Genomic DNA, 14,290 nt, shown 5'->3' with positions numbered 1-14,290 from the left:
AAAAGATTGTTGGCTGATTTGAGCACTTCACAGGCCAAAATGGCAATTGACCTGTCTCACGCCTTTCACATTGCCAACGGCAACTGATGCAAGTGAGAACGAAGTACTCGTTAATCATTACACCACTTGGGATTTACATCACAACGTCAGTCTGTCTGTGATACGTCGAGCTCATAGACATATTATTATATATTATTATTGTCATTAGACAACTGTGCTGCTGAATTCTCCATTCTGAATGGTCAGAAAGTGTGGATTCATTTTCTATAACAGCAGTTTGGATAGCAGCAGATAGATAGATAGATAGATAGATAGATAGATAGATAGATAGATAGATAGATAGATAGATAGATAGATAGATAGATAGATAGACTTGTCATAATGCACATCATCTTTTCTACCATTTCTATAGGAACAACTATAGATGGATGGATGGATGAATGGTTGGGTAAACAGACAGACAGACAGACAGACAGACAGACAGACAGTTATTTTTCTCCATCAGCTTGCCCCACATGAATGCTACTTTCTTCTTACGCCACAGCAATTTTCTGACGCTAAAATTTTTTATTAGGTACATAAACACAGTTTTATTCCTTCGTTAGTATGCCACATAATAAACATCTTAATGGTTTGTTTTCCCAAAAACGAATGAAGAGGAGTCTCTACTCGACCCACAGGCTTAATTCATCATCACCAAATGGCTCCTGGAGAAACATGATGAACAAGAAACCTAGGAAAAAAAACAAGAGGGAACAACAAGAGGATTAGCAGGAATGAAAACAGAGTAGATTAATGGAGTGTAACCATTTTCTTTTTCTTTCGGAGCTTCATTTTTAAAATCCTACAAATACCCTAATAACATCTGACAGAATGAACAGCTTGAAAAAAAAATAGTGAATAGTTTAATAATAATAAACTATAACTATTTACACAAACCCATGTTTACAGATCTATATTTAAAAAAAAAGTCATTTTTTTCCCTTTTAACTGCCTTTGTAGTATAGAAGAGTCCGGTTCCTGTCATGGTTTCTTCATCATGATGTCACAGTGGGATTGTCCTTGCCACTGTCACCTCTATGGCCTAGTTTTGGCCTGGTGTGTGACAATTTAGAGTTAAATAAATATCAGAGTTAAGTTTATTATTAATAAATGATATATTACAGAAATTAGAATTATTTTCTTTCATGAGCAGCTTTTCAGAGAATTCACTGGTGCTTGGGCCCCTAATCCTTGCTTGCCTTGCATGTCTTGTAGATTCTCCGTTGTGAACTAAAGAGCAGGACATGAGTTGGACTGTTAATGAAAAGCAAAAATCCCAACTCAAACTGTCAGGCATCAATCAGAGGGTGAAGGAGGGAGAGGGGCCACTGTAAGGAGGGGGTGGAGGGGGTGTGGGTTGTCTATTTCTAAAAGAGTAGCTGCAGGGTCAGGACTGATAGCGTTAATCAGCAAGAACTGATAGTGGTCTCCTAAGCACCCCTAGACATTAAAGGACGGAATTGGAAAAACAGACTAGAAAGAAAACCAGTAGAGATGTGAAACCCTAAAAGATGTGTGTGGATGAATCTGGGTTGAGATCCTGGGAATACAGACCATTCCTTAACTTTTTGCAAGGAAACCTGATAGATTATTACAGTGCCAAAATCTACATTTATTCATTTTTATTTACTGAACACAAGGAGGCAGCATTGAGCTCTGCCTGGCATTAAGTTTTTCAGCACTGCGCCATGTCTAAGGATGGAGATGCCTTGAACTGTGCTGAAATCGTCCATCTAATGATCTTCAATAACAAACTGGTTTGTTAAATATGTATTATGTAATGTTAAATGACTTCTGCTTCTTTAAGATTATGCCACAGGTCCAATTTTTCTCATCCTCAGGATCCTAAAACAATCCATCCTGAAAGATTATTAATCTTAAACATTTGAGCTTTTTTTTTTTTAATTCTTTCATCCATGTATTGTTATATGTTCACTGGTTTCCAACACTACCCACAAAGCAGTTCAACTACATGTGAGAAGCAGCTGTGCTTTAGTTCTTTAGTTCTGTCATCCCCTCATCTGTATGCTCTGCTCAAACAGATCAGCTTTCAAAGCTTCTTTCATGCCATAATCTCATCTCATCTTCTGGTAGGTTGTTAACTAGCCGAGTCAAAATGTTTTGCACTAATTATTTTTATTTATTATTAGCCTCTGATTTATTTAGCAGTAAAGGTAAGTTTACATTTTTCAGTTGCTATGATTCTGAGCAATATGCATGTCAGAAAGCATGTTTTTAGTTCATGCTTGACTTTTCAGACAACTTCTTTTTTAATTATTGAGATTGATTACATTTTATTAGGGACAGTGTCGTGTTTCAAAACCAACATGCGACCGTTATGTTGCCAGATGTAGTGAATATGATCAGTTTACACAAGGTGAGGGTGACAAAAAGATGAAAAAAACAAACAGGGAGTTGTTGTCTATGGAGTTTGTGCAGGTAGGGCTGGAATCAAACCCTGGCCTTTGGAGATGCGAGGCAAGCGTGCTAACCACTAAGCCATCAAGGCCCCACCCCTAACTGCTGTTTAATTTTTATTAGTCACTTTTGGATACCCTTGCAACGTATTACTTCTTCAGACCTAGAAACGCGCAGTGTGTAAAAAAGGCTGAATTAACAGACTTTCAGGAATAATTACATTCAGACGGTACATTATTACATTAGGGCAGAGATTTTTTTTCTACAAAACTCAAATGTCTCCATTATAATTACATTACAGAAGCAGCCATAAGCAATGTTTCTATCCAAATATCAGGCTAAAGTGAAACTGACAAATAAAACTGTCATTGACAATTTGTATAAAACAGCCCATGAGTTCTATTATCGGCTCTTTATGTTCCTGATGGTAGGACACTTCTTTAAATAGTTTACAGTAGAGGATTTGGACAGAGTGGATGCACATGTTAATACAACTGGCCAAGTCCTAATTCCTCATTTGCTGTAGTTAATGGACACATTTGTCATCCATAAATAAAAGCAGAGCATGTTTGAAGCTGAAGCTGGAAAGTGGTCATTTACTGGCAGGCGGGAGAGAAAACCCTCACGTTTATTCCATTATTTATTCGACACGTGAGTTTCCAGAGGCAATTTATTGCAATTGTTTTTACTGACAAAAATGTCATCCGCTTCTCGTCACTCTCTCCTGCCTCCTCCCTTCCTCTCACACTCACTGCCTCTCTTGCTTCTTGTCTCTTTCACTCTTTACACTCCCTCTCCATCCCTTTGTCCTACTTCTCTCTTTTTTTCCTCGCTCATTTCCTTTCTTCTAAATTCTTCCTCCTTTCTCACTCCCACCCAGTGTGTCTCTCCATCATCTGCCCTCTTCACTCTCTCTCTCTCTTTCATTCCTCTTTATGCCACTCTGTGCCCTGTGCCACTCTCCCATACTCCTTTTCTTTCTCATGCTACCTTGCTGCATTTCTTTCTCACATTATCTTTCTCACCATCGTTCGAGTGCATCTCTCCCACGTTTCTACTTCTCTTTCTCACCTCTTTCTTCTCAGTGCTCTCACTCTCTTTCTCAGTCTCTGACACCCTCATTTTCTTTCTTTTGCTTTCTTGCACTTTTTTCACTCTAACTAGATTGCTATCTTCTGCCGTCTTCTATTTCACCTTTCTACTTTGTCTTTCTCTTTCATTTGCTGTTTCACCTTCTTCTGTTTCTCCCTCGCTGTCTCACCATCCACTTTTTCTCCCTTACTGTCTCACTGCCCTCTTTCTCCTCTCTCACACTCGTTTCCCTCTCCTTCTCCTCAGCTCTTTTACATCCCTCCCCATTTTTCTCACTCTCACCCAGGCTGCCCCTCCATCATTTGTCTTCTTTCCTCTCACCTTTCCACTGGCTTGTCTTTATCCCTCTCTCACTGTCGCACCTTCCTCTTTTTCTCCCTCTCTGTCTCAGTCTCTTTCACACTCATTTTCTCCCCCCTGTAAGCTATCTGTATTATATTCCTTCCCATTTTCTCACTCGAAACATTTTAGACCTCTTCTGCTGCTTTCCAGTTGTCTTGTTGTCTCACCTCCATCTCTTCCTGTCTCTCATACGCAAACACTTTACAGCCACACACACACTCTCTCCTATCTACATTGCTGTAGATTTCTGTCATTTTCTCTTTTGTTCCCTCTCTCTTATTCCTCCTGTTTTGTCGCAGAAGACGAGGCACTTTTGGGTCTGCAGCTTTGTCTCGCGCTCATGTAACTCCCAACAGAGACACACCAAGGGCATCCGGGCGCCTCCTTACTGGCACGCGCTCTCTCATTTACATTGAATGTGCAACATAAGTCCTTAATCTCCCTCGGCATGCCGCGGAGCTGCTTTCTATCCATTCCCCTAGATGGCAGTGTTACATTTCCGCTCCATCCTCCTGAACCGATTACCCGGACTTCGTCCGTTCAAAGAGCGCAGCAGCAGGTTTTTTGCGTGTTACGCCCTGCGCTTCCTTCGTGCTTCCTAATAAATGCTGATCACTGCCGTTTCCCGACAACAGCAGGGCCACATTAACGCCGGGTTCGCTCCCTCCGTCTCTACACTCCTTCAGGGAAGCACTTTTTTTTTTGCACACGTTCCCCAGGAGTGTTGTTTTTTTTTTCTTAGCCAAATAGTCAAGACACCAAATATGCTGACAGATGCCTTGCACTTCTCCCAGCGCGACTCGAGCAGTGGTGTGCTTGGAAATGATGGCAGGAGAGCAGTGACAGCTTCATAGCTGCAACAGAAAGAGCATGACTTCCCTCAGGAGGCGTTCTCCTGAGAACATTTCCAGCTTTACAGCAGCATCCACTTTACTGATACCTAGAGGCGATGCAGCCGTTTAAAAAATACAGTGCAATGTACACATTAGCTGAAATAGCTACTCCATTTGTTTAAAAATAATAATAACAAATACAGCTCCACGGATATAATTGTTCATTTCATTGTTTAAAGAACGTTTATTTTCAAAAACATAAAGAAGTTTATATGCAAGAATGATCTAGGAGTTGACTGACTATATGTTTTCATAGCTAGCACTAGCTAGCAAACTTGGTGTTGGCCTAACGCTTCTAACGCTTCGGATTTCAGTCCGATTTCTTCTTGTTCTTCTTTTTGTCGTCTTCTTATTGCAATATTTTTTCACCTTCTCCTTCCCACCATTCTTCTTTTTCCTTTTTCTTCTTCTTCTTCTTCTTCTTTCCTTCTCCATCTTCTTGCTCTATTTCTTCTTCTTTTTCAATAACTGCAATAAATAGTATGTAGTATGTTGTTTATCTCTCTTGAGTAACATTTTTTTCACCAAAGAATTTGGCCTTCTCCAAAATCAGGACACTGAAACATACAGAACAGCGATACTGAGCTGTTGGAAAAACGTAAATGTTTGTCTTCTGGACTGCTGTTGTCTGCATAACAGAATACGTTCTTAGTTCAAACTGATTTGTGAAGTCATCGGCAAAAAGAAAATAAAGCAGAGCAGAAGGTATATCTATATCTAGATTAGACAACAATCCTTCTGCAGTTTCCTTCTTTCCCACAGACGCCACAGTGCAGAAATAAAATCGGTGATATAATACTACTGTAATATTGCGTTCTGTGGTTATTATGCCATAAAATTTTCATACCGTTTCACTTTTAGTGGTAAGCAGTTGTTCCAGAAAAATCCTTCTTGTTTGTGGTGCTCTCTGGTGCTCACTGGTGCTGAGAAATCAGCTGAGATGACACCGTCATACGAGACTGAGGGATTGATTAAATTTGGGCGCGCTGAGGCAGAGAAGAGAGCTGGATGATGTGCAATGACCCAGGACTTGGACAAGGAGTTAATGATGGCCGAGCTCCATCGATTCCCAGGCCCAGAGAAAGAGAGAGACAGAGAGAGAGAGAGAATCCATAGACATTTAGCATATGTTAATCTCTCGCTTTCTCTCTCTGAGTACACGCTCTACTCATGCACAGTGTGCAAGCTTATTATCGACAGTTTGCTCATGCATCAGGGGCATTTCAGATTCATGAGGAGAGACTCGGAGAGTGGAGAGCCGAGATTTGTCAGGTTTGTACAGGATTTCCAGCCCAGTGTGCTGACAGGAACGTGAAGTTTATACCGACTTCCAACTGGCTTGACTCAATCCCACGTCTGGAGAAGTCCAGATTATAGAGCTTTCACCATCTGTGTGTGTGTGTGTGGGTTTGGCTATATATGGTGTTTCAATTTTTACAAATACACACTTTTAAGAGGCATATAATCATGAGAAAACATATTTTATTAAAAAATACCATTACCATATTCATTTTGGCAAATTTTGAATATTACATGCATACAATACTTCCAACTGTGTCTGGAGAAGTTTATTAGGCTCATACAGCTTTCTGGGTGCATGGAAATGTTTTTATATCCTTATGGGCATCAAAACTGTGAAGGAAATCTGACTGTTGGTTGATGTAGGAAAACTACACTTTAAAAAAATGAAAGAAAAAAAAACAACTAAAAATGCAGTAAAAGATGTATAAATAATGCATGTTTAATAAAATAAATAAAAATTTAAAAAATAATCGATGAATGAATAAATAAATTATTGAATAAAAACCATTTAATGCTTTTAATCCTTTTAATGCTAGATTTCAGTAATTAGCTGTGTTATTAACAAGATCAATAATGAATCCTCACAAGGACATTAAGACAAATAAACATTTCCTTTAAAGCTATCGATTCTGTATATATAATCTTTCTTAATAGAATTGATATACATTTATCCAGCGAGTCACTTGGAGTATTTTACACGTGTGTGTCCTGGATCTGCATCAAGACAAGATTGTGTTTGATTTGTTTCCATTGCCTCACTGTTCTGTTCATTGTTGTATTGTTTTATACACATTTTGTTTCAGCTGCTGTTATTTTCTTCTACACATATGTCTTTAAAAGGCCTTGATGTTTACACAGGATCCTGTGTAACAGCGCCCCCCCTTCTTCACTCTCGTCCTGAGGCAACCTTAGATCACTTAACGGCTGACCCTTTCCAGAACCTTCTAAACTGACTTTCAATGTACCTTAATCCGGACCGCAGAATCCATCACTGTCTAAAAGAAAACGGGCAAAAATCCCCTTGTCATGACACATGAACACAGACTTTTAGAGAGTGGATGCAACTGCAGTTCACTGTAATAAGAACAGTTCACAAAATAGGTACATCTTACTGAATTATTATTAAATAATAATAATAATAATAATAATAATAATAATAATAATAATAATAATAATAATAATAATAATAATATTGTTGTTATTGTTGTTGTTTTTTTTTTAAATCACCAGGTCTTGAAAACGCTTAAAGCAGAATAACATTGAATATCATGAATTTACATTCATAATTTGATATGTTCTGACATTTTCAGGAAAATTGGAATGGAGCGGAAACTGGGTTTGCTCAAAGAATTGTGGGGTTGATTTTCTTATTTCTTACTTTTGACTTTACAATAATGTGCACTTGTTATGTAGTGGGTGTTTTACACAAGAGTGGTTCATAGGGTAAGTTTAACTTGCATACAGTTAATTTTAAAATTATTTGATTATCTATCTATCCATCTTTCCAACTACCTAGCTGTCTGTCTATCTATCTATCTATCTATCTATCTATCTATCTATCTATCTATCTATCTATCTATCTATCTATCTATCTATCTATCTATCTATTGTGCTTATTGATTGTCAGGTTACATAAGTAATATCAGAGTTCTTTAAAGCAAAGTGGTATTTTTGTTGATAGATAATGGATAAGTTAATAACAGAGTAACAAATAATAGAACAGTGTATTTTATTTTATATTCTTTCCAAATTATATACCTGTTTTTTCCCCATTTCATTAATTTCTCCAAGAGCTCAACATGTTCTCCTGGGACATCTACTTCATTGAAAAAAAGAGATTTGGAATAATTTTCTTATGAATTCTACTTTTAAAGAGAATATTTTGGCCATTTTAATGAGAAATGGTTAATAAATTTGTTTTATAAATGAAGGAAAGTGTAAATGGTCTCCAAGAAGTAGAACACATGCCCGGATCGTATGCCTACAAACTCTGACACCGCCTTAAGGAGCGATGTTAGATGAAAAGTGGAGTGTTTTCTACATTCCGAAGCCTGGCTACAGGACTTGAAATAAGTGTGAATAATTGGGCCGACTGCAACAGTGTGAAAAGGAGCAGTGCCACTGTAACGAGCCCTCGGTTAGGGTGCTTGATTAAGAAATCCCCCGAGAAGCAGGAGAAGGAAAGGGAACTCGGTCTGTGCCTGCCTGCCTGATTCATGGACTTACACTGCAGTTTAATGAAGTGGCTGTAGTCTCTGGTGCTAAGGAAGTAACACTAACAGCCTAAAGGGGATCAAGGTGCATTCGGCCTACGTGTAATCCCAGGGAAGAAGGCAGAGCATGATGATAGGGGAAGGGAGGACAGGGAGGAGTGATAAATCGCAGGATCAGTCCTCTCCTGCTGGAGTAATCACTCCTCGACTCTGACCTAAACCCTCCTCCTCCCATCCATTCGCCCGAGCGTCAATCCCACAAGCCCACACGGAGCTGTCTCCCACCGAGCTGTCTCAATAACTCAGTTTTTCTCTCTGTTGCTCTCTCTCTCTCTCTCTCTCTCTCTCTCTCTCTCGCTTCTCTGTTTTCATTTGCTACACCCCTGTGGGTTCTTCAGCTCTTCGAAGAGCTTCCTCAGCCCTGTATTTGTCTTCTATCGTAATTATTTGACTAGGAAGAAAACACTTCTTTTGCACATATATTCTGCCATCATAATGCAGCATGTGGTTTTTAAAAACATCCAGCAACAAGAAAAAGTACAGCTTTATACCTTTATTTCTGCAAGTGTATCAACCTAACATGCTCACACAATCAAAAAAAAAATGGTAGGAATTTACAACTTTAACTCTAGTCTTAGTTACAAATTCCAAGTCTTCCTAAAAGCTTAGATAGAAATGTTCTTGTATCTTGTATCAGTTTCACTTTTGAGGTCTGTACTATGCTTTGTATAATTCATTCATTGGACCTCTGGGATAATTCACTGCTTGCGACAGGAAGATGAGTATGTTTGGAGCACACACTTCATCGCCTGCTCTATTAATCAAGTTGTCATTTGCCCAATGCGAGCTGTCTTTTGGGTAATGATGAGACTTATTGCCCTGAAATTGTCACTGGCTTTGGGCTGAAACATTGCACGTCCCATTCCAGAGGCAATCAGGTTCCCACTGGCTCTGTTAACCCGGCTCTTGGCAGTGCGTTCAGGGTCAGGACTCTCGGCCTGTTAAGATAAGCCTGGAACATAATTGGTATTTGGGGTTCTTTATAGGACTGTTACCACTTGCAGCTCGTACACAGCTGCTGCCCCGGAGTTTGGCAGCAGTGAGGAAACCAGATGGCCTGGGAAGTATCTGCAGGGTCTGCGCTATTGACACTCCACCCAACAGATAAGCAGAGAAGCCTCTGATGTAGGAATGAACAGACAGGAAGGAAGGCACCAGCATAGATCAAGAAAGGTGAAAGTGAGAACGAAAAGGTTAAAAAATTCGAGAAAGAATACCTAAGTGAAAGATGAAAAGGAAAGAGGAATCGAGTACAATGTTGGTTGTAATAAAGGTGGTTAGGAATTAAAAGATGAAATCCTCCTGTAAGGATGGAAGCTGACTCTGATTTAATCCTGATTTGGTTTCATTATTTATTTAGTGTATTTTATTTGTTATTTAATTGCTGCAATTCCTGCTCTTAGCTAAAATCTTAAATAAATATTTAATATTTAGTCCTGCCTCAGGTTTATTTACCTAGATTGTGGATATATATATATATATATATATGTATGAAACAAAGAATGTTCAATATCTTAAATATTCAGTGTTCAGTATTCTAGGCCACTGTTTACATTTGAAGCAAATTTTTGATATTGATACTGACCTTTTGACAAAAGGTCCACTTTTCTTTTCTAAAATTCTACCTTTCACTCAAGTTATTGCTTATAAAAATCTAAATAATATATCAAATGAACGAAAATAATGAAAAAATGACTTTTGATAAAACTGTACGTTTTATTTTATTTATTTATTTATTTGAATTGTTATTTCTACTAACCAGTCAAATAAAATGTTATTACAGCACACTTTTCTGTAAAAGTCTTTTTATTGAGAGAGTCTTGTAGATTTTCTAACACTGTTCAGTTTAAAATCTAACATGAATAATGAATACACAAACAGTTTGGAGAATGAAACAATTCATAAATCTGGAGAATTTAAAAATCTGAATATAGAAAAAAAAATGGATTGTTTGGCATAGAATAGTTTTCTTTAGAAAAGAAATGATTTTCCAACAAACTTTTTGTAAAACTCTCTCTCTCTCTCTCTCTCTCTCTCTCTCTGCAGTGAAGTCATTTTTATTCTAACAAAAGAGTAGATGTTTTTATTACTTAACTATGCAAATATGTGCATATTTAATTGGACAAAGCTTCGTTTGCATAAATATTTGTACATATTGAGAAACCGTTCCAGTATAAAACAATCTACTTAGGAATATTAGTAATCAACTACCACAAATTCAATTATTAGCATCATTGCATTTCTACATGTTACAGTTTTGTCCAACACCAGCAGGTTTTTAGTGGTGTGTTGGGTGGATGGACCTCTGATTCCTTCCCCCGCGTGCTTGTTAAGGGTAAATATGTCCCTGGCTGGTGTGATATATGGTATTGCTCGATGTGTGAGTGTAAGTCAGACAGCACTTTCCTGCTAACCTTCCATTCCCACCCTGTTAGAAAGGGTCACCAGGGTTTGTTTACCCCATCCGCCATTGTTTACTGCCACAGAGCAGAGGCATTTGCCACCAATGAATTGCATTCTGGAGCTGACGTTCCAAAGAGAGAGAGAGAGAGAGAGAGAGAGAGAGAGAGAGAATTGTGTGTGTGTCTGTATGGCATGATATATAGTATATAAAATGCACATGTCAAGATATATTAACCCTTTTTTACCAGTACACTGCTGGCAGAAAGGAAATTGATTAAATAATTGACACGTTATTTTCTGGCTGCAAGTTCGCTGGCTGCTTTCACTTTAAAGTTTGTTTTTTCTTCTGATGGGATAGCCTTTCACAGACTTTTAGTACTTGAAGATAGCGTCTGTACATTTTAGATACTTATGAACAAGCACTTGGGGCATCTCAGAGAGCAGAAATGGGTTTGATATCACTATTTACTTTGAAGAAAAATGTTTTTGTTTTTTTCTTGGAACTTTTCTATGAATATAAGGTCCCTAGTAGGCTAGGTGAAAACTGAAATACTTAAGAAAAACTAGAAATTCTTAAATCTATGAGTGTCTACTTTCATAAGAGCTTTATATATACCACCAATTTGGAGTGTGACATGACATTGACAAGATTCATTTTAGTCCATTCATTCAATGCTGAACACAGACGCAAGAAAACAGTAGCAAATTTCATTTTTTGGCCTATGGGAAAAAGATTTAGGAGTTTAAGAGTAGCATGTCGTGAAATATTACCTACATCCTTACAAAACCAAAAACAAAACAAAATATTGAGGGATAAAAAAAACTCAAATGAGCAAATGACAGATTATTTAATGATATAATTAGTGAGTAAGGTTCTCTGTTGCCCCAAACCCAATTGCCTACATGTTTAAATCACCCCGATTAAAGGGATCATTCGAGTCAGTTGACCGAACACAGCCAGGCCGAATTGACCGAATTACATCCAGCTCTGCTCAGTCTACTCCTCAATTATTTTGACCCTCACCAGTTTAACCAACAGACAAAACTCACTGCTGATGCACAATCAAAAGAAATTCCCAGAGCGGCTTATCCTATGATAACTATCAGGCCAGGAAAGGGCAACGGCGCCGTTATTCTACTAAAGTCCCGTGATTCCACTAAAGCACAGTCTCCCGAAAGAGAGCACTTGAAGCGAGCAGTGAATCTTCTCAAGAGTGGTCACTCTGGTGAACATTTCTCTGTAAGGGCAGCGCTGCAGATTTCTTTTGCTTCAATTAAGGTCAGCGCTCATGACTCTTCAATCAGAAATGGAAAGGGCAAAAATGAGCAGCAAGACAAATGAGGAGAAAGATTCAAGAAACTGCTGCTAAACTATGAAATATCTGAAATATATCATTGAAACTTTGGCATTTATTAGGAAGAACATCACACCACAAGTCAAATATCAGGGAACATATGAAAAAATTGGCATACATCATAACCCATGTTGGATGACCTGTTATTATGGAAACAATAATGTATTAGACCGTTAATAGTTCATTCATATGACCTCAGAATGTTGGTGCTGACTTTAAAGGATGTCATGTTTCTGGAGAGAGACACTGTGTGTGTGTGTGTGTGTGTGTGTGTGTGTGTGTGTTCTAAATCAAGAACTCAGCCAAGCATAGTCTCTCTAATCATATATTTCCTTTTCCTCAGCTTTCAAACCTCAACCTCGTCCCTTACAAACCAAATCTTTAATGTTCTAATGCAGAAAGACTAATAATGAAGTATGGAACAATTGAAACTCTGTGGATCCAGTCAAAGATCTTTTGCTAAAATATCTCTCAGTGTTAAATGAGATGATGGCGTGTGTATAAATGGAGGAACAATAAGTTCTGTTATGTGTCAGAAAATATATATATTAAAAAAGCTATATCTGATTGAAAGCATTTAAGACAATGATCTTAAACACAACTGCAGGTCCACAGCAAAACATCTGGAAAGAAAAAGGAGTTTTGGAGTGGTGTAGTCAAAACTAGTGGAGATGCTGAGATGAGTAGATCATGGTGGAATGCTTGCATGTAATTTTTTTTTTTTTTTTTAAATAAGGTAAGCAATGGACTAAAATTTGTTGTGACAATGAACAAGAAGTATAGTCATTCTGCCTAAAATGCTAAAAAATGCTAAAAAATGTATTGTATCACAAACATATAACAATAAATATAAAATCAGGGACTAATACTTTTTCACAGCACTGCTTCAGTCTTCTCACACTGAGTTGCAAATCTACAGCTGTCAGCGTCAGCATTAAATCTGAAGGAAATCTTCCTAAAGAGGGCCCATGGACGACAAAGAACCCCCACCGAGACAGTAAATAGATCTCATTTGAAACCTCTGGAGCTTTGTTATTATTATTATTATTATTATTATTATTATTATTATTATTATTGCTTTATCGTTTCCTCTTTTTTCCCCCTGTGAAGGTGATCTCGTTTGAACAGATAAAGGACGAGCTGTCTTGAAGCTCGTCTGAGTGAGTCTAATTGGAGTCCGACATGACAGAGGAGATGATTGCGGCTCCCTCGGAGTGAGGTGTCCACTCCTTTTGAACAAAGGAACGGCAGATTTCCTGCGTGTAATCCCAGACATCCGAGCTTTTCATTTGCGCTGGATCCTGCCGTGACGGTTCAGCCCAGCGGAACCCACATGCCAGGTTTTCTATCAAAGGGATTTGATGGAGCCTGTGCATATGAACTGGCTGAATGTTGAAAGGGTCGCATTGTATCGGCGGGGAGCGGGAGGATAAGAGGATAGGCTAATGGTGGGAGAAGGGCAAGTGGGAGTTACTATAAATCCTGAGAGTATCACTCTCTCAACTCACTAATGAATCCTATTTTTTCCCGCATCAGAACGACACTTTTGTGAACTTTACTTCTTTTCCAAAGTGTTAATAATGAGCTTGTAAGGGGCTCTGTTTAGTGCTCTGACTATTCATATCTGTGTTTGGAGTGAAACTAGAAGAAGAAGAAGAAGAAGAAGAAGAAGAAGAAGAAGAAGAAGAAGAAGAAGAAGAAGAAGAAGAAGAAGGTGTTATTTTGTTGCATATACTGTACATTATATACTTTTCTTCAAATATCCCGGTTTTTTTTTTTAGGAAGTTGTGGTCAGAGCACAGGGTCAGCCATAATTCAGCACCCCTGGAGCTGAGAGGGTTAAGGGCCTTGCTCAAGACAATGGCAGCTTAGCAGTTCTGAGGGTTGAAACCCTAGCCTTCTGCTCAGTAATCCACAGAAACCTTAGTGTAGCCAAATCTACAGTTTTCCTTAACATTATGTTAAGTATCCCTTCCATTATGTTCATTAAAAAAAACAAACTCTGAGCACCATCAGTAAGATCTGAGAATCCTGGCTCTGACTGTTTCCTAACCACAGCTACATCAACTCAAGAGATGTACAATGAAATGTTTTTAAACCTTGCTTGCACAGTTACTGTTTTTATTTTAACTTCCTAGCAATATTTTCTAAAAACTTTAGTTGTCTGAAG

This window comes from Hemibagrus wyckioides, linkage group LG16, assembly GCF_019097595.1.
Source record: "Hemibagrus wyckioides isolate EC202008001 linkage group LG16, SWU_Hwy_1.0, whole genome shotgun sequence".
Classification (NCBI taxonomy): domain Eukaryota; kingdom Metazoa; phylum Chordata; class Actinopteri; order Siluriformes; family Bagridae; genus Hemibagrus; species Hemibagrus wyckioides.
The sequence above is the reverse complement of the archived record's forward strand: the minus strand, read 5'-3'. Positions refer to the sequence as shown.